The sequence below is a fragment of the Rhodnius prolixus genome, unplaced genomic scaffold (assembly GCF_049639745.1).
Source record: "Rhodnius prolixus isolate KJV_2025 unplaced genomic scaffold, Rpr scaffold_2, whole genome shotgun sequence".
NCBI lineage: Eukaryota > Metazoa > Arthropoda > Insecta > Hemiptera > Reduviidae > Rhodnius > Rhodnius prolixus.
In genome coordinates this window covers 51,628,900-51,655,740 of record NW_027411592.1, presented here as the reverse complement: position 1 = coordinate 51,655,740, position 26,841 = coordinate 51,628,900, and the positions used below count along the sequence as shown (strand labels likewise).

General features: G+C 34.0%; 1 protein-coding gene and 1 non-coding gene across 10 annotated transcripts in view; both read right to left on the bottom strand.

The window, feature by feature from the left end:
- The window catches only part of LOC141449934 (uncharacterized), a 383,560-nt gene that overhangs the window by 27,319 nt on the left and 329,400 nt on the right, over positions 1 to 26,841 (bottom strand). The window lies entirely within an intron of this gene.
- Positions 15,296 to 15,404, bottom strand: LOC141450586 (U6 spliceosomal RNA). Its single transcript, XR_012456182.1, has one exon. It is a non-coding gene; the product is annotated as a U6 spliceosomal RNA (small nuclear RNA).

The window sequence follows — 26,841 nt, the reverse complement described above, 5'->3', positions numbered from 1 at the left end:
ATCTTTCACTGTGAACCACGTATTGGCATGGAATTTTGTTCTTTTATACACTTTGTTTTTCTCAATTGTAAACTATAGTTATTTTGTGCACAGATCTAAAAAGGTAGAAGATATAAAGGGTTGAAAATTTTTTGGGTCATGAAATTCTGTAAAATTATGGCCGTTCTATATCTCCCACTGTGAACTACGTATTGGTATGGAATTTTGTTCTCTTATACACTTTGTTTTTCTCAATTATAAACTATAGTTATTTTGTGCATAGATCTATAAATGTTGAAGATATAAACGGTTGAAATTTTTTTGGGTCATGAAATTCTGTAAAATTATGGCCGTTCTATATCTCCCACTGTGAACTACGTATTGGTATGGAATTTTGTTCTCTTATACACTTTGTTTTTCTCAATTGTAAACTATAGTTATTTTGAGCACAGATCTAAAAAGGTAGAAGATATATAGATTTGAATTTTTTTTGGGTCATGAAATTCTGTGAAATTATGGCCGTTCTATATCTCCCACTGTGAACCACGTATTGGTATGGAATTTTGTTCTCTTATACACTTTGTTTTTCTCAATTATAAACTATAGTGATTTTGTGAATAGATCTATAAATGTTGAAGATATAAAGGGTTGAAATTTTTTTGGGTCATGAAATTCTGTAAAATTATGGCCGTTCTATATCTCTCACTGTGAACCACGTATTGGTATGGAAGTTTGTTCTCTTATACACTTTGTTTTTCTCAATTATAAACTATAGTTATTTTGTGCACAGTTCTAAAAAGGTAGAAGATATAAAGGGTTGAAAATTTTTTGGGTCATGAAATTCTGTAAAATTATGGCCGTTCTATATCTCTCACTGTGAACCACGTATTGATATGGAATTTTTTTCTCTTATACACTTTGTTTTTCTCAATTGTAAACTATAGTTATTTTGAGCACAGATCTAAAATGGTAGAAGATATATGGAGTTGAAATTTTTTTGGGTCATGAAATTCTGTAAAATTATGGCCGTTCTATATCTCCCACTGTGAACCACGTATTGGTATGGAATTTTGGTCTCTTATACACTTTGTTTTTCTCAATTATAAACTATAGTTATTTTGTGCATAGATCTATAAATGTTGAAGATATAAAGGGTTGAAATTTTTTTGGGTCATGAAATTCTGTAAAATTATGGCCGTTCTTTATCTCCCACTGTGAACCACGTATTGGTATGGAATTTTGTTCTCTTATACACTTTGTTTTTCTCAATTGTAAACTATAGTTATTTTGTGCACAGATCTAAAAAGGTAGAAGATATAAAGAGTTGAAATTTTTTTGGGTCATGAAATTCTGTAAAATTATGGCCGTTCTATATCTCCCACTGTGAACCACGTATTGGTATGGAATTTTGTTCTCTTATACACTTTGTTTTTCTCAATTGTAAACTATAGTTATTTTGAGCACAGATCTAAAAAGGTAGAAGATATAAACGGTTGAAATTTTTTTGGGTCATGAAATTCTGTAAAATTATGGCCGTTCTATATCTCCCATTGTGAACCACGTATTGATATGGAATGTTTTTCTCTTATACACTTTGTTTTTCTCAATTGTAAACTATAGTTATTTTGAGCACAGATCTAAAAAGGTAGAAGATATATAGAGTTGAAATTTTTTTGGGTCATTAAATTCTGTAAAATTATGGCCGTTCTATATCTCCCACTGTGAACCACGTATTGGTATGGAATTTTGGTCTCTTATACACTTTGTTTTTCTCAATTATAAACTATAGTTATTTTGTGCACAGTTCTAAAAAGGTAGAAGATATAAAGGGTTGAAAATTTTTTGGGTCATGAAATTCTGTAAAATTATGGCCGTTCTATATCTCCCACTGTGAACCACGTATTGGTATGGAATTTTGTTCTCCTCTACACTTTGTTTTTCTCAATTGTAAACTATAGTTATTTTGAGCACAGATCTAAAAAGGTAGAAGATATAAAGAGTTGAAATTTTTTTGGGTCATGAAATTCTGTAAAATTATGGCCGTTCTATATCTCCCACTGTGAACCACGTATTGGTATGGAAGTTTGTTCTCTTATACACTTTGTTTTTCTCAATTATAAACTATAGTTATTTTGTGCACAGTTCTAAAAAGGTAGAAGATATAAAGGGTTGAAAATTTTTTGGGTCATGAAATTCTGTAAAATTATGGCCGTTCTATATCTCTCACTGTGAACCACGTATTGATATGGAATTTTTTTCTCTTATACACTTTGTTTTTCTTAATTGTAAACTATAGTTATTTTGAGCACAGATCTAAAATGGTAGAAGATATATGGAGTTGAAATTTTTTTGGGTCATGAAATTCTGTAAAATTATGGCCGTTCTATATCTCTCACTGTGAACCACGTATTGGTATGGAAGTTTGTTCTCTTATACACTTTGTTTTTCTCAATTATAAACTATAGTTATTTTGTGCACAGTTCTAAAAAGGTAGAAGATATAAAGGGTTGAAAATTTTTTGGGTCATGAAATTCTGTAAAATTATGGCCGTTCTATATCTCTCACTGTGAACCACGTATTGATATGGAATTTTTTTCTCTTATACACTTTGTTTTTCTCAATTGTAAACTATAGTTATTTTGAGCACAGATCTAAAATGGTAGAAGATATATGGAGTTGAAATTTTTTTGGGTCATGAAATTCTGTAAAATTATGGCCGTTCTATATCTCCCACTGTGAACCACGTATTGGTATGGAATTTTGGTCTCTTATACACTTTGTTTTTCTCAATTATAAATTATAGTTATTTTGTGCATAGATCTATAAATGTTGAAGATATAAAGGGTTGAAATTTTTTTGGGTCATGAAATTCTGTAAAATTATGGCCGTTCTTTATCTCCCACTGTGAACCACGTATTGGTATGGAATTTTGTTCTCTTATACACTTTGTTTTTCTCAATTGTAAACTATAGTTATTTTGTGCACAGATCTAAAAAGGTAGAAGATATAAAGAGTTGAAATTTTTTTGGGTCATGAAATTCTGTAAAATTATGGCCGTTCTATATCTCCCACTGTGAACCACGTATTGGTATGGAATTTTGTTCTCTTATACACTTTGTTTTTCTCAATTGTAAACTATAGTTATTTTGAGCACAGATCTAAAAAGGTAGAAGATATATAGAGTTGAAATTTTTTTGGGTCATGAAATTCTGTAAAATTATGGCCGTTCTATATCTCCCACTGTGAACCACGTATTGGTATGGAATTTTGGTCTCTTATACACTTTGTTTTTCTCAATTATAAACTATAGTTATTTTGTGCACAGTTCTAAAAAGGTAGAAGATATAAAGGGTTGAAAATTTTTTGGGTCATGAAATTCTGTAAAATTATGGCCGTTCTATATCTCCCCCTGTGAACCACGTATTGGTATGGAATTTTGTTCTCCTCTACACTTTGTTTTTCTCAATTGTAAACTATAGTTATTTTGAGCACAGATCTAAAAAGGTAGAAGATATAAAGAGTTGAAATTTTTTTGGGTCATGAAATTCTGTAAAATTATGGCCGTTCTATATCTCCCACTGTGAACCACGTATTGGTATGGAATTTTGGTCTCTTATACACTTTGTTTTTCTTAATTATAAACTATGGTTATTTTGTGCATAGATCTATAAATGTTGATGATATAAAGGGTTGAAATTTTTTGGGTCATGAAATTCTGTAAAATTATGGCCGTTCTATATCTCCCACTGTGAACCACGTATTGGTATGGAATTTTGGTCTCTTATACACTTTGTTTTTCTTAATTATAAACTATGGTTATTTTGTGCATAGATCTATAAATGTTGATGATATAAAGGGTTGAAATTTTTTGGGTCATGAAATTCTGTAAAATTATGGCCGTTCTATATCTCCCACTGTGAACCACGTATTGGTATGGAAGTTTGTTCTCTTATACACTTTGTTTTTTTCAATTGTAAACTATAGTTATTTTGTGCACAGATCTAAAAAGATAGAAGATATAAAGTGTTGAAAATTTTTTGGGTCATGAAATTATGTAAAATTATGGCCGTTCTATATCTACAGAAACTTCTCGACTTAGTGTGTGCCCTAATGGAGAGTGGATGACCCAAAAAATCAAAAGGACTAAGCGAACCACCCGCCACAATCTCTTTTAGAACGAAAGATAGGTCAAGATAGGATAAGATGAATCAGCTAACTACAACCTGTATCCAGTTTTCAAAAAAAGCTTCCGTTTGAACATTTAGACAGCTAGAGGTCAAAGACGATTCAGAATGTGGAGACAGGACATATAGTAAAGCGTCTAAATGAAGTCCAAGAGTGCAAAGAAGTAGCCGACACTAGGGAAGAATAGCATGAAGTTCAAGTCCTTAAGAACATAGCGTCTAAGTAATAACACTCGCATAAGTACGCTAAGCTCACAATGGGTGTCCTCAGGATGTTACTCAGTGTGTTTAGCTCTTGCGCAGATTGTGACAAGCAGAAGAAGAAACAGTATTTTATATTCAGCCTGACTGCGGTTGAAACTAAGTGTTTTTCACATTTAGAAGTATAAGGAGTCGGTAGTAAAAGCCACTTTTGCGCGAGTAGTTTGAGTACAAGACCCCCGTCTTAAACGATGTGGTTTTTCACACCTATCACCTCTACAGTTTTTAAACAAATAATCTGCTAGCTACAAGAACTGAAAAATATTTGTAGTTCAGAGTTATATATAAATTAGGCTTTCAGAGTCAACAAAGTAGAAGACACCAGGCGTTCTACGGCTGTAATTTTCCTATCATTACAGTTAACAATGGAAACGTAACGCCTTCCACGACATTAATGCACCGAATAATATACCATCTAACTATTATCGTGGCTATACAATACCAAACACAAAACAAAATATAATTATATCTTTACATACCACCCTCCGAATAGTGATATATTAAAAAACTAAAAGCAATACGCTATAACCACAAAATAAATTATTATTCTAATTTCAAGATATTGAGGACGGAGTTTCCATGAAGAATACTATTTTATCCATTATTCCTTTCCTGCGAGGAAATATTTGGAAATATAATTACGTATATGTGGCTTCTTTATTAACATCTGTGCCACATTTTCTCATTCTTTATTCCATTTTTTGTGTTTACGTTATACTGTGTAAAAGTGTGAGGGGTTCTTTTTTTTTGTGTTAATAAACTAGTGTTTATTAGGTGTTATTAGGAGGTGTGATGTGAACATATAAAACGTTATTTGTCTTTACAAAATCCATTTTTATTGTATGTTTATGTAAAGAAAAAACAACTTAGATCTTCTTTTGTTCATTTATATATGTAGACATATGTTATAATAACGAGAGAACATTGCCCAGAAGCCGCCAGTGTATTGGAGAAAGAAATCCTCTGGGCGCCAATGGCCTCAGATATTGACTCGCCTTAAATTTAAACCAAAATAAATAATAAATAATAATAATAAAGGCTGGCCTTTCAGTAGGCTAATTATTTGTCCCACAATGGCACTGGTTCGACATATCCAATTAGAACTTTCAGCGTATTTCCCCGTTTTGGTATTTACCATTCAGGGACGCATGTTACGGCTAATAATGTTAATAAGCAAGGAAATACAAGCGAGAATCATGGCAGGCAATAGGTGCTTCTGGTCCTTGCAGAAGGTGTTGCGTTTTAAAACTGTATCGAGAGAAGCCAAATAGCGTGCATATAAAACGATTTTGCAACCTATTGTGATGTACGGGAACGAACGTGGGAGCGTAAGATTTTAAGAATCAGATGGAGGATAAGGACCAACAGGGAAGTCAGAGAACTTTATGCTGATCAGGACCTAGTTGGCCTTATCAAACAAGGAAGAATTTGAACGACTGGGGGAGGAAAGAATAGCCAAAAAACTATTTCTTGGGCATCCAGGATGGGGCTAGAAGGAGAGGGAGACCCCGGGTGAGATGGCTCGACACTGTGGAAGCAAGAGCTGAAAGAATTGGGCGTAAGAAGATGGAGAAGAGCGGCCCAAGAGCAAGGTGAAATGGCACAAGATTATTGAGTTGGCCAAAGTCCTTCATGGACTCTAGTGCCAAGCAAGAAGAAGAAGAAGATTCAGAACAATTAGTAAAAACCATTTCCCCCCCCCGCGCAATACGGAAATAGCCGACAAAATGCTCAAAACTCATACGATAGCAATATCTTTTTCCCGTAACTAGGTAGATGAAGTGAAAAATACGAATTCCACGAAACTAATCTATTATTCTTTGTGGGAAGAATCAATTCATGACGAAACCAGTATTCAGTTCTTTTTCCACTCTTGTCTATGATTACGTCATTTAAAAACTACTTTCATAATTGGAAATAATCGCAGGTTATATATATACCATATATTTTTGAGGTCACAGCGGTCTATCCAAATTAAGTTATTATAAAATACATGTTTAGTCTACTCTTTATGAATAAATATTGAAGTAAAATTGGAAAAGAAAATTATATTGTCAATAACTCATTTATTATTAACAATTTATCAAGTTATTTCTTGTAACATTCAAAAGAAAAAAAGAAAGAAGACAAAATCATAATATTCCGATTATAGATGATAGGCTGAGGCTATGGAACCAACCAGCTGGTTATAAAACTTGTATAATCCGACTTTTTTTTACCCATTTTTTAAAAACTCCGTTCCTACCTAAAGTTAATAATTCTTACAATTGTATTATGACCTATAATTCAGAGCTACTTCATTTAGAATTTTATTCAGCTCTAACTAAACGTTAACTTTAAGAAATATCAATAGATTATAAGGCACCGTTATTAGGTAATAGCCAACAGCAAGAGAAGTATTTTGGAAGAAATGATTTGTCGATTATAATTTGTTCGCAGATTTTCCTGTACAATTTATCTTTAGTTTGTAATTTTTCCATCGATTATTCTTGTTTTCTAGGCTTCGAATTTTCAGTTTCTGTCTTTTACTTTTTTATTTTTGTTTTAATTGAAAAGATTGCGCATTTAAATGAAATATATCTTAACTATTGGTATAATTTTTGTTTAATGCTGTTTAAAGGAAAATATCATAAAAACAACAGCCAACATAATTTATTTTATATTTAATACTATAACCACAGTTTCCTGTTTCCATTTTCTAAGAGAAATAGAATATTATGAAAACGTGAGAACTTCCTGCACAGCTATTTAGATATTTATAACCATTTAATTCAATTTCATAGTTGACATCCTTTTCATAGCATTACTCTTACCGTTTTACTCGCAACAATGTCCACATCCGTACATAGTCCTTCCGGTATACAACATTAACTATAGTTTCTAGTAATTTTCCTATCAGTGGAATTATGTTCATTGTCATATTAGACTAATGAAGCGACTAAAATCAGCAATCAACTATTGCCCTCATAGCAAAGCAAACTTAGTTCAAAGTTATTCATGTAAATAATCTTAGGTTATGGAGTTGTAGTGATTAATTTTACCGTGTCTACTGAGATAATATTTCTCGGAGAGTTATTTGTTGAATAAGCAGAAGGGAAGCTTGGTATAAATCAAACGCAAGAAACTTATGAACTTGATTCGATTATTTTTCATCTTTTAGATCGATAAAACATTCAAACTATGTTACGAAGACATGGCTTCCAAAGTGAATTTTATCTTAACGCAGATTTCAGAAGTTTCTATATACTTCATACTCCAACAACAGGACTAGCGACTTTATTTTGCAATTCACTACCCGGGAAATTTATTTTGGCAAATTAATGGTGATTGATTGGAAAACCTCTGTCCAACAAAACCGCTAAATACTACAAAATGAAAGGTAGTGAGCATTTTTGGCATTTTGGCATAAAAATGGACTCCATTGTTTGTCTAAGAGTTCAGATGCTGTATCCTGGTCAACCTGCATTGTTGGCAAGATATTCCAGCTCCCTTAAGGTGTGTGTCCTTCTCCAACTAGCATTGCCGAATGCACAATAATTTAGGAAGTGATTCACCTTTCCCTCTAATTATAGCACTCAGCATAGTCCATCCTAATTTTGTGAAAATAACTTAGGATTGCCCAGTCAGCGATTTGTTGTAACATCCGATTCAGCGCCATGAAGAAACATCAACGTCTTGCTAACTTAATCCCTTTATAACCCTTTTAACTTAAAGCATCCCTTCCATAATTCCCTTATTCTCAATAATTGCAGAATTTATGCCATAAAATCGCTTCATGACGGAAAGTACTGTCACGATACTAAGGGCTGAACACCTTATTCCACCTTTTGTTGCCACCTTGTTCCCAACTTGAAGAAGAAGAACTTCATTCTTCTTCATTCTTTGCTTTCCAGTCTTCTCCTACCCACCAGTTTGAAGCTCAAATCCAAAGGCTTGTTCAAAGTCTTGAGCAAAGCGAGTCTTTGTTTCAAAATACTCTCACTAACTTCTACAATCTCCCCGTCACTTCTCTAACAGCATTCAATGATTCCAAAGACCTCAGCGAGGAAAATCATCAACCTTCCGCCTATCACCCAAGGAAAATTGCCAATTATAAATTATATTATTTACTATTAAAGTATTGCTTCAATTTGAATTAAGTATTGACAATTGTTCTAATTGAAATAGATTGATAATAAATTTCAATTTGTGAGATTCCATAAACCAATTTATTGTCTGTACAGATAGTCTGTTCAGAACATCAGAGAAAACAACAAATTTAATGCGATGATGTCCTGAGTCATTGCTGTACATAACACCACTAAGGCTTGTCATAGCGATATGCCAGAAAACAACCATAATTATAGCAGGTGTTAAATGAATGGAGAGCATACTTGGTCATGTCCATGGAATAATTATAACCGGTGAGAGAGAGGGTGAGTGTGTATCTCTGCCGCGAACTGGAAGACCATGCATTAGGAGAGGTTGGTTGGTTCTATGGCCATTTCATTGATAGTGACCGGCTATAAACAATGGAGCGGTGACCGTGTAAAGTCTTTGCCCATAACAACGACGCGTTTAACGTTATAAATACAATGCTAAGGCCTCATATACACTGTACGATACGAAGAAGAAGAAGAGGGGACACCGCGGGTGGATGTTTTGTCCAACAGTAAAGGCTCATCTGTTTGGAGTCTGGAGGAGAGAGGAGAGAAGAGCGACAACATGCAGAGGGATAGATGCATGGCGGTGTAGTATTATGAAGTGGCTTTCTAGCCAATGTCCTATTCCTCCAATATGCATAACTCACAACTAGGATCTTTGTGTGTAGGTTATGTTACGGTTAGGTTACGTTAGAGGGAGTGTTAAACCGTACAGTGAAAACGGCGAACACACACACACAAATATATATATATTTTGTTTTGTCGAACTAGTAAAGTGAACGTCGTTTTGAACATGCACATAATGTGTGCAGCAGGACTTGCAGCAGATAGAACTAGGACTTGGGTTCATAGGTGATAAATCTAGGTATGTTTCATAGAAATTGTAAACGCACCGTGGAATACTTGAAGAACGTTCACAATAAATTACAACTTCATTCTCTTGCAGGAGCTCTATTACTTATTCAATAATATAAAGGTGAAATTAAAAAAATAAATCTTACTAAATGCAAAACAAAGATTTGAATATTATTATCATTAAATATTAAATTTTTAATTATTCCTTTACTCACAGATTATTCAAGAATAAACTCACTTAAATATTGGCCATAATTTAAAAGACAATGTATCAACCAAGAGCAACTTATTGACGTTGTTGCTCTGGATTTCGTAACAACAGAACGGAATTATTTGTTATTATATACGAGCTCTATAAATTAAGTAACGAGACGGATTTTTTAAAAATTTTATTAAAAAAGAATTACAATTCTATATTGTCACCTTCAAAATAACTTCCTTCTGAAGCCACACAGCGCTTGAGACGTTTCTTCCACTCCTCATAGCACTGCTGAATCACTGAGGTGATTTTTCAACTTCGGGAAGAAAAAAAAAGTCACAAGCACTCAAGTCAGGCGAATAAGGAGGCTCAGGAGCCACAGGAATGTTTTTACTGGCCAAAAACTCGTTTATTGAAATTGCTGTGTGACAAGGAGCATTATCGTGATGCAACACCCACTTGTTCTTGATGTTTGGTCTCACACGAATGACCCTTTTTCGAAGTTTTTCAAGAACCTCTCGGTAAAAGTGTTGATTGAAAGAGGTAGAAACTCTTTGTGGACGATTCCGTGGATATCGAAAAAACAAATCAGCATACATTGGATCTTCGACTTCGCTATCCTTGCAATTTCAATAAACGAGTAATTGGCTTGATTAGAGTAAGTTGGCTTGTCGACATATCGAACTAGGGAACGGATTCGTATGTATTTACATATTTTTTTTTAGGCAATTTACAGACGTTTTTCAACTAGAAGTATTCATACTGACACTTTTTAAGCCGTTTGAGTCTACTTTTATTTCACATATTTGGATGTTATCGCATATTTATACATATTTGATTAAAATAAATAAATATTTCTACATATTTAATCAAAATATGTACATATTTTTTCATATTTTTCATTTTGGGCATATTTTCATAATTGGGAGGTGGTTGACAGGAACTGTGAACCATAGACTGTAGGGCTGTGAATCACAGTGGGTAAATGGTTATTGTAATTTACAGAGAATGCTGCTAAACAGTAACGGGCACTTGTTAGTTATTTGACGTTGTCTGTTCTTTCAGCTCGTTCGTTGAAGTGTCCAATTCATTTCGTTCGGTCACTTAGTGTATTCTTTTTTGGGTGAAATGCCACGAACATCGGCCTCAAACAAACAACTGGTTGCTAAATATCTTCGCGAGTTTCCAGCAGAACTTTTACGAAGTGATGGAGACATTTTGTATTGCACAGCTTGTGACAAGCGCGTTTCTTGCTCTCAACGTTCCCAAGTCACCCAACATATTGCCACCGGGATCGCACATAGAGAATAAAAACAGAAAGAAAGAGAGGACGTCCTATCAAGCCTTCCTTACATCTCCATCATCAAAGTAAGTCCACTCTGAGTAAAGATCTGTGTCGGGCTTTGGTTAGAGCAGATATCCCTTTCCAGAAACTTAAAAACTGGTAGAAGTACTGAGCAAGAACAAATGATGGGAGACCATCTGCCAGATTTCTGATATTATCAGTGGAACAGAAGTCACCTCAGAACATGGTGTACCTCTTTACAACCAATGAGATAACTTCTTTCAGCAAGGCACCTATAACATCTGTTGATGTTGAACGATCTTTTAGTCGTTACAAGTCCATCTTACGCCCAGATCGTCGTCACTTCACGTTCCAACATTTGAAATTTCATGTGGTTGCAAACTATTTCGAAGAGTGAAGTTTTCAAAATTGAAAATTTAACACATCTTTTTATAAATAGTAAAAATGTTCTTTGATGTATAAATCATTATAACTTGTAAAAACAAATTATTTTGTTCCTAATAAATTATTATAAATTGTAAAAATGTTCTTTTCGTGTATAAATAATTATAACTTGCCCCCCCCCAAAAAAATTCCATTTTCATAAAAAAAAATGTCCATTTTACTTAAATATTCCAGAAAATATTTTAAGAAAATCACATATTTTCCACATAATTGACGAAAATAAATGCATATTTTAATTAAATATTTGGCATTTGTAAATACATAAAAATCCGTTCCTTGTATCGAACTTAAAAAGTTGTATTAATAAATAGTGCCCAATTTAGTATTTAGTAGTAATTACTTGTTTCAATAAATTTTACCCAAACAGAAGTAATAAAAACAGAAAGATATGCAGCTAAATAGAAAATCCATTTAAAAAGAAATACAATAAATATTAGGTAGAAGGAGGAACTTGGATGCACCAGTAACATAAATGCAGAGATAATATCGACTATCGTATATTCTACACTAGACCTAACCTTGCCAAACATCTCCTTCTACCTTGTATCTCTTACTTATTACAAAAAATCTTTTGAGAGGATCACAAAAGTCCACCAACCACTACTTCAATGTGACCATAGATTTGTGTGTATAAAAGTTATCTAATGATGTTTACCATACAAACAACCATTATCTCCTATGCACTAAAGTATGCACAAATGTATTTATGTATATAATGTTGACATTCGAAGAAAATAAATTTAGCCGTACATTTTTTTTAAAAACAGGTGAATCAGCTACATAGATCAGTGTAATTAGTTTAATCGAACAGAATATTTTAATTTTTTAAGATTTCTGGCCCTTTCGAGGAGTAATTATAACTTCTAAACTTTGAAAAACATCCGCGAGTTGAGGCCTAGCGTTGAAAAAATGGGGGACATTCGAATAATAAATCCAGAAAGTTCTTGCTCTTCTGTTACTTTATGTATAGAACTTTGGTTTTGTAATTTCTTGAAAAATAGTTTAGCAGCGTGCCAATAGAGTGCATAAGAGTGTACAAATCTGGTTATTAACCGCCGTTTTCTAAGCGTTTCTCTATTTCTTTATCGTTTAAAGTTTCTTTTTTAGCAAGGTTGTGTGCCTTCATTAATGTCTTTGACATAATTCCAAGGTTTACTTTGTTTAGAGGAACAACAGAACACTTCCGTAAAATATCAGAATTTTGTTAAAAAAACTGAATAAAATGTTTAATATTAATTTGCAGCATCAATCTAGATAATTACATCTTTTAATAATTTATAATGTAATAATTATATTCAGTCCTAACAATATGCCTTTACTGGATGAGTTGCATCTTGTGTTTCTCAAGATGTTATGAACTTCACTAATAGAAATCGATAATTGCTTATATATATATAGTTTGTGTATATATGAATATATTTAGAGGCTGCAGATGTAGACTGAGACAGTGCATTAGCCAAGTAATGCATCTTGAGTGAGTACATGCACTTATATGTCAACAGTTGTCAAGAAGATCCCTTGGGACTGAATGAACGTATCACCTAAATGCATGACATTCAATTCATGCTCATAAATCTTAATATTAACATGTTTTTTAAAAATATTAATTTATAACAATCACTGTTATCAATGAGTTTTTCTGAAATACAATTACATTACTATTTGAACAATCTAAAATAAGTTTCAATGAATTATAGAAGTTGTAATCTGCATACATAAATAAGATTATTAAATAAGACTAGTGGTTTTACATCTGTCAACAAAACGTAGCCCATGACAAAAGAAAATGAAACTTGGGGAAGGATTGTGCGGCGGAAAATATATAGTTCTGTAAATGAGGGAGATCATTGGAGGATTCGTACAGCTGTCCAACTGAAGCGATTGCATGATGAAGATGAACCTCTTGGCCTGCGTTAAAGGTGGACTCTGGTGGCTGAGAAAAAGGAAGGCAGAGATGCTTTATGGAAAACCAGCGAAGTAAGTCGCCGCTTGAGGTGTTTAGATGATGTAGAGTAGGCCCTGGTTCGTTCAGGATTGTAGCGCCAATGGAAGGAAGAACTACTAGCAGCAGCATTACTTAAAAAATCACAACTGGAAGAAACATGAAGTTCAAAGACTCCCAAAAACTGAAGGACTTTGAAACAAAATCTAGGGTTTTTCTTCAGAAGTATAGGGCAGCCATTAAGTTCTAAGATATTTTTAAATATTTTGTTCACTTAAGTGACAAACTAGTTGAACTTAAAAAATTACTTTACAAAGTAATTGTTGTGGGTTTTTATGAATTTAGCTGAAGACAGTTCCTCCACATCATTTAGTGAAGATGTAATCTCGTAGAAGGGCTAAGGGTATAACTGTTAATCACTGCACTTGGTGATATTAATGCACTCATTCTGTAATGTTTGAAGTAGGAATGCCAACTTAGAACGACGGAGATTTTTTAGGAAAGAACAGAACGGATATCGTATATACAGAGTATTGATGGTTTCCGGCTTTGATTGTCTTTCCTTCGCTCGCCCGGAGTATTTACATAATATTATATTAGGTATTGGGGTATCACCCCTTCACCGCCCGTTCTAAACGGCTAACCCACTCTAACTAAAACTTCTTTTCCCCCACACCCCCTTTAACGGCCCATCTGTCTAATTTTGTGCGTATGTATGTTCACTATAGACGCGCGCACGACTTTAGCGGGGAGTTACTTGGGCGCGTTGGCGAGACGGCGATTCGTGCGTCTGAAAGTATTTCCACGTCATCTGTCTTCATTTGAGCAGCTATCAGTCATTTATAGACCTTTACACACACACATCTTGCTAGCTATACATGCTCATATACTTCCGGCCGGCCAGCCATATCTACCTTACCCTTCCGTTCGGTCACCCTCTCTCTCGGTGTTGTAACGTCCTACACAAATGGGTCTTTTAAAAGCTTATTTTATTATTATTCTTTCATTTTTTTTATACTTGCCAAAAGATTTTTTTGTTTCAAGCTTTTAGACAAAAAGTTAATGGAAGTGGGGATAAAATTAACTCATCAAGGAAATTATTTCGGGGCAGGCAGGAGTTCGGCGGCGTTCGCATCATCACAAATCTGCTCCGACAGACTTCCTGTGTAATTCTTTAAAACTTTTCTTCATTATTCCGGTGGCCGATTCTGCTCAGAATTGGGTAAGCTCGAAAAACTTTTCAAAACCTCTAAATGCCTTATCAAAAAATATCTAGAATGATATCATCAATCTGCATGGAGAAGAATAACAATCTCTTTCTCCATAGTCACTTATGACCCCTAAACTAAGTGCTTCAGCTAGCAGCTGTCTATATTGAGGAGCTGGAACAAAGAATCAAAGAAGTACGAGTGAAATTTACTGTAGCTCCAGAATTCATCTCGTTTTAATAAAAAAAAGAATCGTTATTAAGGAATTTAAATATTACAATGGAATTATATCAAGTAATTTGGCAAAACATGAGATAAAGTGCGGGAAGAGATTAGCGTACTGAATTCCCACGCCAAGATATCGGGTTCGAATCCAGCTACTGGCTCTTCGGTTTTCTCTTCCTGGGCTATGAACGAGAGAAACATACTCCCGGATGCCGACAGTGCACTGAAAAAAGCTCTGGGCACAAATGACCTGAATGTAGTCAGGAAAAAAGAAGCTTCAAACCAAAATTTTGGTCTAGAACAAGAAATTAAAGTGACTAAACAGATCCTACCTAAGATTTTTTGGAGTTTTTTGAACTCGCTTTACCTGAACTCTGAATTTGAATATTAATTTATTGATCGACTTCTAATTTTGCTTCTTTAGAAACAAACTGAGAGTAAAACATATTCACTCCTGGCTTACAGACTAAATAAAGCAGTAAGCTGATTGGCTTTATAAAGTAATCGCCTATTTTTTCAGGCGAGGCTTAACGTCCAACTATCATTTACTAGGTGTTGTGGACGGGCTTCATGATTTTGCGTGTCATCCTTGCGCAGGGGCCATGCTAATCTTCTCTGTATCGTTCCAATTTTAGTATATGTACCGCCGAAGCGAGTACTGATTGGCTTTATATCTATCCACGCTTCTTTGAAATCGGAAGAATACTTCTTCATATCTAAGACTTGTGGGCGCCCAACATTTCGGTCGGCCGAATATCGAAAATGCTCAACAATGCTCCATCTGCAAACCCTAGAAGAGGATTTCCAGAGTGGTAAGTTACTCGTATTGATGTTATTCGTTTTGTGTCGATTAGGACATCGTTAAGATGGCCGGAAAAAAGTAGCCCACTTGCTAGAAGAGGACCGCAATGGAAGTCTCAGCAGACTATCTCAGCTTGGACAGAAAATTTGCAGCTATTTTATTATTTGTATCAATATTTTCAAGGTTTACTACAGTTTTTATTAGGGCTTTAATCCTAGAAAGAACTTCCTCCTAGAAAGAAGTGTCCATCTGTCAGTTTGTCTGTTTTGCGTGGACCCTCTCGTTGAAACTAGATGTTTCCTTGCAGTTAGGATAGAAAAATGGTCCAGAGAGAACAAACTAGTTTAGACAAGTCACCAGTTGGAGAATCAAAGACAGAAGTCCACGCAGTTTTACCACTCTAACTCTGCTTACTTCACGAATTACAATTTTGTAACTGCTTTACAGCTGCTCGCAGTTGATAACAATCTCTAAGTAAATACCCTTCCCGCCTACTTAGAACTATTTCCGTTGCTTTGTGAATGGCCAATAATGCACAGTTTAAATATTCTATAATTTTAGAGGTTATTACTTTTTATATACAGTTATTTACCTCTCATTTTCTACAATTTAACTTAAAAAAAATCGATTCTTGTAGTAAATTACACATTTATTAGTGTTATTTAACCATTAAATCATAAGTGTCATAAAATGATATGTGTATTTTTTTACTTAAATGTCAAATCAATATGATCAACATAATTTTCTATGAAAACATAGAACCGCCCACGAAGCTGTGACGGGCCCGTTCTTAGAAAACTGAGACGAAATTCCGATGGGCCGGGTCGAATCTAATCGGGCCTAAAATTGTAGGTACCCATTCTTCATGCTGTCAAGATGATGCATGTAATTACCTCTCTATCTCTTCCTCTGCTCCACCGTTCAAAGTCCATCGCCTTCATACTTTACTTCCCCTAGAGCAATATGTACTTTACTTGTGTGCAGCAGTTAAGTGGGAGACCGTCTGGCTGTACCCGAAATGACTCATTTTATATTGATCGCTTTCTGTCTTTGTCTTTTCTTATTTTACGTTCATAGGAAGTATTTGCGATCGTGTTTTAATACTGAGTTTTCATTCGGAAGTAATTATGTTGGTAACGCTGAATTTAAAAAAAAATTAAACAGAAATTTAGGAGCTTAAACACATGGGAACAAAAATTCCTTAAAATGAAAACAAACAAAGCAATGAAGAAACCTCATACTTCCTCAACATATTTTACAACCAAAAATGCCAATTCCATTTTAATTATACTGATAAGTTTTATACGAAGCAATTATACGTCGCTTGACTGCTCGAAGTGATTCCTTTATTGGGTGATTTCAGTGAATATCGTCGAAATGGATATAATGTGATATTATGCCGGAATAAAAAATTGATTAAATGGGATAAAATTCCTTGTTCTGGAGAAGATTTGACGCCAAAAGAAATCCATTCTAAAGTTGGTGGCGGTTTATAGGAGAGTCTGCTCCTTCGATTTTAAACAGTGAAGAATTGTGCCAACTAGGGAAGGGATTAGCTATGCAGTTAGCGCATTGGATTCCCACGTGGAGGTCCCGGGTTCAAATCCAGCTGCTGGCCCCTTAGATTTTTTCTTCCTAGAAGCTTCTCACAGCTTCCAGATGGACAGTGTTGTCTGTAACGAGAGAACATTGTCCGTAGGCCGAGGCAGTGCACTAAAAATAGCTCCGGGCGCCTGTAACCTCAGATGTTGACGCGCCTTAAATCATTAAAACAAATAAAATGAAAAAAAAAAAATATGCTATCTGAAATAAAAGGTGATTGTTCTGCAGCTGAAGAACATGACCAAATGAAGGTTGGCCATAATTGACGAAGGTTGAAGCGGTGCATTAGGAAATTGCATGATCGGCGATTTAAGTTGTAAGTGGACAGTAATTGTAATAAAACTACGATGCTTAAAGTTACAATTGTAAAAAATGAGTTGCTAAGCAGTGTTTTGGCAGTAAAAGAACAAAAAGAACAGTGATTTGCGAGCCAATTCGTTACTATGGATGAGGCGAGAGTGCCCTCAACATGCCAGAAACTAAACAGCAATGAAAGCAACAGGTGGAAGACCAGTGGCTCTCTGTACCATCTCCTGGAAAAATCTTGGTTAAAATTGGGACGACGTAGAAAAATAACTGCATTTCCACCTTACCCTCGGATTATTGGATTTCATTGTAGCCTCAAAAGACTAAAGAAAGTTATTTGTCGATTAGGAAGAACGTTGTTGAATTTGGATCTGTCCAAATCGAAGACTAAAGATTTTCGGGCACAACCTAGAGCTCGCAAAAAATACAAAATTAGTGCCAACGAATCCAACTCCAGAAATACAGAACTATTTGCTCCTGAACATTTGCAAAGTTAGAATTGTTAAAAATAATCTTACACAATAACTTCAAATTAAAAAAAAAAAAAAACCTGTCAATAACAATATTAAACAATAACTGAACAAGATAATTATTACAATACACGATCGTTACATCTCAAATTAATATTTATTACTACATCACAGTTTTATATTACTAATTGTTTGTGATTAGTAATAAAATAGAAAGTAATAAGTCACAGGGAATCAATTCAACTTTTTTTTTTACCCTTTCTATCGGTTGTAGTAATTACAGGACAGACTATTGCTGCAGTTAAATTAGCAACGCCATTCAGTCATTAAACAGTTATATAACAACATGAAAATGTTCAATTAATAAATACTTTAATTAAATTATCTGCCACTTAATGATTTTCAATTAAATTGTCTAATTAATAATTGTATGTGAAATGAAATCAATTTATCTACATTTTGTGTTTTGAATTTAGTCTTTTTTTTTAAATTTTGTTGTTGTTGTTCAGGTACTAAAGTTATTGCATTGTTTTGTCATGCATAAAAGCTCAGAATAATCTATCTAAGAATCAATTAATTTTAATTTCAGAATAGCAGCTAGTCCAGTATCCTTTCTTGTTTGTATCTTTCCTTTTTTCAAGTTTTTAAATGTTATCCTCACAATTGATTGTAACCTCAGATAAAGAAAAGTGATTGCACAGGCCTTTTTTTGAAGTTCCCCCATTCAGTGCTTTCCTTTCCGAGCGTGTTCTCCCTGTTATTTAATTATTGTTTTATTTTGTTAGTTCAGTTACTAAAGTTATTGCAATATATTGAATATTGTCATGCTCAAGGAGCCAAGAATTACGAGCTGGATAGCTATTTAATCTTAGATCTGCCTCTTCGCAGTTTACCTCATGATCCAGTTCAAAATATTTGCTTTATCCATTCTTCTTCATCGACCATCCAGTCTCACTTTCTTTATACTTTGGCAAACCACTAACACTTAACTTACACTTTTCTTTCTCCAACTTAGCATTCTCCTGGTAAATTTTCTTCTAGAACTTCTCCACTTTAAACAACTGTAAATGGATAATTATAAATTTATTTAAAGCAGTGGTTCCTAACCTGTGGTCGGCAAGAACTGAAATATGGTCCGCGAAACACTTAACATTTTTAAAATAATAAAAAAATTTATTTGACATGCGTCCGCGTGTGCGGCGACGGCGCGGTGAGTGGGACGCGCCTAAAAACAAGCCCCAAGAGTCGACTAAAAGCAAATGATGATATTGTGTAGCTTTGACCAATCTCATCAATCCCAGGATTACCCATCTTGTTAAGAAAATGCAAGCGCAAAAAGGCACATTATTATAACTGAAAATATAATCACAATGTTAATTGAAGTTTATTTTTAAAATCTAACAGTAGTTTATTGTGAAAGAAAACAGACTATTAAGTGGGCTAGTCATGAATGAAGACATATACTAAAGAAAATGATTACCCTATTTCCGGTTTTCGAAGTATCAAGGAGTCATAAAGATAACCCCAAAGATTTATACAGGTTATTTAATGGTCAGTATTATTTATATGTAAAATATGAACGTAGGAAATAACTTTATATTGTCTCCATTCTTTTTTTATTTTAAACATTGAATGGGAAAATTGTAAATCTTTTTATTTAAGCGATTACAGAACTCTTGAAAAAATGGATAAAATTTGTGATATTGTCCAGCATCTGCAGATCCAAATATATATCTTCATTGATTTTACTGTCTTCTTGTCTTCTTAAAAAGTAAACCTCTTTCTGCCACTGACCTGGAGGCTATCTAAGGCTCTTCTTGAACAAACATCTCACTTGGAAGTCACTCGTAAGATTTCAAAAGCAAATAGTGACTAAAAGTGTGACGTTCTTTTTTTCAAACTACTTGGACGACGCTCTGATTTAAATCCCTAACCTATTAGACTAGAGGGTGGGGTTCAGCTAAACCTACGAACAATTCCAGTCCAAACTACCCCGACTGAGAGTTCATAACATTTCTTACGTACAACAATTCACCAAGACAAAATATAAAACCCATACACCTCTCTCTAATCGCTCTAATCCTTTTTTTCTCGCCTCCAGTGTCATTCCTATCCGTCCAATGAATCGCCAGAGGCACCGAGACTTCTTTGAGTTCATCATCATCATTATGGATATCCTGTAAGGGGCGCTACTGCTGGGTAGTTTCTCTCCTCCAGCCTTACAACACATCTCTATCCATTTTAGTTACTGTTTGTATATATTCTAAATTACTATGGGAACCGAGAGAAAAAGAAAAGTAAAGTAATGCCCATTTTTTCAGCCGGGCTTTACTCCCAATATCCAAATTAGGTGCCGGGGACGGAGGCGACTAGCAAACATACTTTACGTATTTACAACCAATTCCTCATATTAAACCATTAAATAAAATCCAAGGCTTAGACTGTTAGAATCGAACCCACTATACCAACAATACATCTTAGCTTTGCGGGTCTAGTCTCTTAACCGCTCGACTATCGTGCCTAGGCCCCTTGAGGACCTACAGGACAGTCCTCTTGCGTTTACTGACTACTTAAAAACAAAGTTCAACTTAAATAAAACTTCTGATTAACCTAAAATATATTTATAAATAGGTAATTTCAATTTTAGACATTTACCCAACAATATAAACACTCAAAATTGAACATCCTTGCAAACCATTGTTCCCTTCACCCTTCGTAATGATTTAACACAATAAGTACAAGAATATCTGACCATATGGTTAGAATATAATATGATGAAGACACGTCCAGTGCTAGCAGAGGATCTCAGGTCTTACCGTACAGATATGTGCATGTCTTTGAATATTTTACTTGCAATATTAATATTGTTAAAACTACTGCGGTTTCTGTGGTTTCCAATGTTATACAGAAAAACCAACACTCAGAAATTATCTATAAAATTATATTCTCTATGAGATAAGTAAATGTTATTAGCAGTTATAGTTTTTTTACAGTTATTGTGTTTTAAGATTATAAGAAAATGTTTTTATACATAAAATTTAAACCATTTATAAAAGAACTAAATAAAAGAACTAATAAAAAATTTATAATTCAGTTATGAAAACTACAATTGCAATGAATTATGCATTATCTCTTTCTGCAAACTCACAACTGCAAAAACCAATACAACACGCCTGCATGTCAAATGTTATACTTATAAATTATCTTAAGAGTCTAATGTATCATTGTTTAAGGATTAATAAATAATAATTCCAAAGACATTTAACACTTTAAAAGTATAAACGAGTAGCTTTTACAGAAATATTATTGCAACGATATTTTATGTTTCATTTTGCAACAATTTAATTTAGGGCAAGGGTCACCAAACAAAGGGTGTTGGGCCAACGTTTTTTTTCTATTTTAATGGAAATAAAAATCAATCTGGAATAAATCATTTACAAGGATTTATTCTTCCTTAAAATGTTTTACAAAAGTTCCAAATTTTTTGAATTTAAAGTAAGTTTAATAGAATAGAATAGAATAGAAAAGAAATTTATTAGTCTGGGACAATTGTCCCCTAAGAATAAATACAGGAACAAATAGAGGCCTTAACAGTTTGGCCTGTGATTATACAGAAATTAAATAAATAAATAAGTATTTACAAAAGTGAAAATATAATAAGTGAAAATGAAAGGAAAAATAAAATAATAAAACAGCAGAAATTAAGGAAATAAATTAAAACAATTAGAATTTCGGAGGAAGCTGAATAGAAAGTAGATAACTGAATAGACGGGATTTAAAGATGGATAGGGTAGGAGCATGGCGGACAGATGAAGGCAAGGCGTTCCAGAGAGAGGTAGCACGTATTAGGAAGGACTTGTCAAAGGATGAGGTACGGTGAGAGGGAATATAGAGATCAGATGAGCGAGATCTAGTGTTACGGGAATGGATGGAGGATTTAAACTTAAGGAGTTGAAAAATATAGGAAGGCCTTTGAGACTGGATGACTTGAAAAAGGAAAGAAGCCAAAAAATATTGGCGGCGATAGACAGGAAAAAGCCACTTCAACTCATCGTAGCAGTGCGAAATGCGAGAGTCTCTGGAAATGCTGAAAATAAATCTTATGAAGCAGTTCATGAGGCGCTTAAGCTTAGCTTCAATATCACCAGAAAGACCGGCCATACACTAAACAACCATAGTCGAAATGGGGGAATATAAGAGAGGAAACTAGGAGTTGCCGGGTCTTAATTGGAAAAAGGTGACGGGAACTATTAAACTGCTTAAGGATATGGATGGAACGACGAGAGATTTGGGAAACATGGTTTTTCCAGGATAGGTTTTGATCGAAAGTGATACCAAGGTTTTTCACAGAGGAACAATATTTTATTGGGGTATTGTAAAGGAAAAGATTAGGAAGAGGAGCCAATGATTTAAGGAGTGGGTTGGAGCCAATAACTATAGCTTTGGTCTTTTCTACATTCAGAAATTTACTGTAATAAAACATTGGATCTGGTAACTGCAGCATATTTGGAAAAAATGCAACAAATCTTCATTACTTTAACTGGAATTTTCCTTGATTTCCGTCTCTAATATTGCATTTTGATGCTAAGCGTACTGTATACACAATAGTTGGATTGATAATTGGTTAGTATTGGATGTAGAGGTTGAGAAAAAGGGGAAAAATACAAAAATCTTCCTTAGTTTTACTGGATACTCCCCATTCTAACAATGTATTCTTTATGCCAAGCGTATATTATGCACCTTAGGACGGCTATGTGTTGTATGAGTTATCTATTTATGTAGAGACATTGCTGTTATAGTTAAAACGATTAGTATAACGCAAAACCAAGGCAACAAAAAAAAAAAAAAATCATCAATGAGTAACAAAAATACAAAATATCATTAAACTGAATCACATTTGGCTGATACTTGAAAGAAATGCCGCTAGCACAAAATAAGACATGTACTAGGTCATCAATAAGATTGAAAAGGCCAAGAAAAGAGAATGGTAAAACAACTAATAAAGATTTTAAATTTAGTTTACCGCAAATAAACACACAAAAAAAAAAATCTTTTGAACAAAATATAATTAAAAAAGAAATAGATAGTAGTTTTGCTTTTCTGTAAGAAAAGATAACCATCAATACAGTATCTCTTTTATCCAACTTCACTTGTTTCATCTTATGTTTAGTTCATTTAACTATCTTCTGTATTTCATGCTTCATTTAACGTAACATCAAACTAACTATAGTTAAAAAGATATTGACGTAATCAACTCGTATGTAGCTATTATTATTATTATTTTTTTTAAGTTACAGTTTTTTGATAACTTATTAGTTCAAATAAATGAAGTTTTAGATATCTCTGTGTGGTAATTTTTTTTTAAAAGGACCAGTGCTTGCTGGTAAGCCCTTTAATTTGCTTAGATTTGGAAACATTCAGATTTCCGAGCTTGAGTTGTCACAAGAAATAGCTATGAAGTCTTGTGTAAGAAACTTACATTTTTACAGAATAACACTGAGAGAAATGAGATGTGAGCTGGATATGAACCAATGAATAGTATGAAGAAAGAAAACAAAACAAATCAATAAAAAATGCTGAGATATTTTTAAGAAATTAAACTCAAAAATCGATTTAACAAAGTGGTATTTTCAGTTGGCAGTTTTATTGTCAAAAAAGGCTCGGACCCTTGTTTTTTACGTTGGCACCAAATTTGAAAGTTCCTCGATTGAAAAGGGAAAATCTGCCAGATCGTAAGATTTAACATTTAACTTTTCAAGGGTTTTGTGAATTGAGATTATTCATTGTCTGCGTGTGCATGAGTAATAAAATATAAACTGTTGCTTAATTAATAAGTTTATAACTGTTAATTGGCTGTAATGAGTCTGTGGCGGTACCAAGGAATTAGGGAGATATTCTGATCATTAAAGAGCTCCAATTATATATACAATAAATTGATAACATTCTTTTTTATCAAGACCGACCAACAGAGTAGCTGTATGTACAAGTCCCAGGTCAAAACTACAGTTTCCTACGTTGCAGAGATGAGTGAAGTAGAAGACCAGCAGTTTTTGAGAATCTTCGAGAGGAGCATAATGAGTCTTATATTTGGACCAATATGTTTGCTAGGTATTTGGACCAAGTATTGCGTAACCAAGAGAATTGAACGACCTGAAAGATCATGAAGATTCGTTTCATTAAATCATATTTTTGAGGCGCCACGGTAGCGGTTAGAGGCGAGACCTGTAAAGCTAATATGTATTGTGGTACTGGGTTCGATTCCCCGGTCTTATGACTTGGATTTTATTTAATGGTTAATATGAGAAATTTACAGTGAAGTATGTTTACAAGTAGCCTCCGTCCACTACACCTAATTTGTAGTTGGACTTAATGCACGCCTGAAAAATAGGCAATTACTTTACTTTACTACTTTTTTAAATCATATTAGGCCTAGATTAGGTCCTAGAATTGAACGACCTGAAAGGTCAAGAAGATATAGTAACATACTTTCATTAAGTCAAGAAGAATAAGATTAGGTATGTAGAAAGTAAATGCTGGAGTAAAGACAGAAGATGATCTGAAATCGGAGTAACCAAATGGAAATGAAAAGCTCAAGACAGAGATACTTGTAAAGGTAATGTAAGGGAGCCCAAAGTCCGTCTTGAAGTGTAGAGCCAGTTAAGTAACTAAATTGATAACATAAATATATATTAAAAACAAATATATAACGTGGAAATGTTTTTTTATCGCAGAATTTTGAAAGGGAGGTTAGTAACCGCGAGTTTTTAGAGCGGAGTCTGTACGTGCGTAGGTTAGCACTACCTCACTACGTCACATCTCCCCCACAATGCTTATGGCCATCCTCTTTGTCTAGTTTTAATGAATACAAATGGACTTTGTTAATACAATAAACCCACTCTCCCTTCTGGTCGTACCCCTTTTCAGGTTGGGTCCGCTAATGTAAGGTTTTAAAAACCTTCTTTGTTTTAACTCTTATTTCATTCCTGTTCTCCCTAAATTACTGACTTAGTTAAGAAAAATTCTTCAAAAACTAGCTAGCTAGTTGTTGCTCATATTATATCTCAATAAATGGTGAACAAATTGAAGAAAAAAAAACCCTAATGTGTGGTTCAATTATTTCAGCTTCTTTTACGTAATTCATTTCCTCAAAATCTTGCAACTATTATCAACAAAAAATTATTTGGCTTTTCTATTACGTAGGTTACCGGTGTAAGGGCAACGTTTTAGTTTTGTGGTTGCCAAAACTATGAAAAACTGTCCTGAGCAAATCCTTAAGGTAGTTAAAGAGTAGATTAATCACCCTGGCCTTCATTCAGATCATGGGGGATTCAGAAAAGCACTTTCTAGATTTCCTTTTTGAGCAACAGAGAACGAATCAAGTTCCAACTGATCCGCTAACGCGAATTTACAAATTCATTTAAGCATGAGCATTTCTCAACAAGATGAAGTGTCTCAAATCCATGTTTAGAACCATAATTACTGATACATAAACTGTTCAGTACAAAAAAATGTTAGGCGCCACGGTAGCCGGAGCGGTTAATACACTAGACCCGCAATGCTAAGGTGTATTGTTGGTTTAGTGGTTTCGATTCCCCTGGTCTAGGTCTTGGATTTTATTACAATGGTTAATATGAGAACTTTATAGTAAAATATGTTTGCTTGACATCTCCGTTAACACCTAATTTGGTAGTTTGACTTAAAGCCGGCCTGGAAAAATAGGCATTACTTAACTTAATTGCACAAGTTTAATCAAAAAGTCGAACTAATATCCAAAATTGTATAGCATCAAAAGTCATACTTATTAAAATTGTTTTACCCTAAGTCACATGTTTATGATGTGCTTACCAATTTTTAAAGATAATTGTCATTTTCAAGATATTGCGCATTGTTTAAGAAGTTTTCTTTCTTTAAAAACTAATTTTCTTTAAAATTCTCGGAGACTTAGTCAGGAAAAATGAGATTTGTTTCGTTTAAAGACAACCAAAGTTAATTCTTTCAACTTTTTAACCAAAGAACTTCGCCATCAACCACAAATTCTGTTCCAAATAACAGAATTAGTTACATAACTTTTATGGCAAGCTTAAAATAATAACACAAACATATTTTACAGGAAGTGTTTGTTGAAGATAATATTATTAACAATTTTCATCCAAAATATTTCATTAATAACAAGAGATGGGCTCAAAATGAAAAGCATTAGATTTAATTGAATGCACGAATTTCCATTTTGCTCTTTGCTTTCTCTGCGAGAGTTGGTGGCCTCAGTCTATCCCCGCCCCCGCGCACACTCCCGGCCATATATCCAAGCATTGTGAGACAGATAATGGGTGATTATTAATTCAACCGCATTTATATTAAATTGTATATGTGGACAGGAAACGGTGGAGCGCGCGCGGTGTTCGGAGGCGGTCGGCCGTGCGCACGCGCGACATGAAAACTCTCGCACTGACAACTAGGTACTCTAGGCGATCGCCAGCAGATTTGCGACCTGAGATCTTCTCTTTCTTCTAGTCCTTCCACCCTTCTATCGGTCCCTTTTTAACGTCTCTAAATCTAAATCCCCTTTCTCTATTTTTCTGGTAAATAAATATTTATTTATATAAATTAATCTGTCCACTGATCAAAAATAAATGAAAGAACCTCTCTTACAAAGTCACAAATACAAATACATGTATATTTTTAATAACCACAATCAATTTACTTACACACTTATTTATTTATAAAAGCTTTTGATTTCCATTTCAATGTCTCTCTTATTTTTAACCACCTTTATTTTTATTTATTTCTAATAAAAATACATTGGTCAAATAAAACTGAAAAGCCTGTCAATTGTCACGCCACTTGATTCGATTATAAATATATTTACATTGAGGTTTTTATTTCAATTATTTACACATATATCTACGTAGATATATA